At 29.4% G+C, this 568-nt stretch overlaps 1 protein-coding gene across 1 annotated transcript in view; it reads left to right on the forward strand.

Annotated features, from left to right (window-relative positions):
* Nucleotides 1-236, forward strand: part of LOC107613812 (probable solanesyl-diphosphate synthase 3, chloroplastic) — a gene marked incomplete at its 5' end in the record, with an annotated part of 3,007 nt that extends 2,771 nt beyond the window's left edge. The window contains 1 exon segment of the mRNA XM_016315973.2: nt 1-236.

The following is a 568-nucleotide window of genomic DNA, read 5'->3' on the forward strand; positions in this document are numbered from 1 at the left end:
CTTAATATATTTGCAACTTGCAAATTAAATTACATGGAAAATAATATATATATATATACTCCATTGTTGTATAAACAGCATGTCTGCAATATTTTTTTCCCCATTGTTCTTTTCTGAGATCTTGAAAACAGTGAGGGGAGGGAAAAGATGATAAATTGTCTTTTGTATCTTTTTCTTCTATATTTTGTGAAGATACCATACAATTGAGCTTGTGAAATCATCATTTCTCGTCACCATACTTTATTACCTATGTTATCATGTACCTAGAAAAGATTTTCATACTTTTTTTTTTGTTGCAATCATAACCTTTCAATATGCAAGTTGAATCCTTTGACTTGTGATAAATTTGTTATATGGGAAAAATGAGGATGATGAAAAGAGGAACACTTCATACTTATTTTTGTTGAATTACTAATGGTATAATACTAAGCCATTCAGGTAGAATAACTTATATTTTTTTTAGGCAGGGTGCTTCTGGTTTTTGGTGTTGGCAAGAACTTACTGTTCTTTTTTTTTTTGGTCGAGAATATGTGATTGTGGGAGGAATTTAGAATAAGTATTGTTTACT

Source organism: Arachis ipaensis, chromosome B08 (genome assembly GCF_000816755.2).
Source record: "Arachis ipaensis cultivar K30076 chromosome B08, Araip1.1, whole genome shotgun sequence".
Classification (NCBI taxonomy): Eukaryota; Viridiplantae; Streptophyta; class Magnoliopsida; order Fabales; family Fabaceae; genus Arachis; species Arachis ipaensis.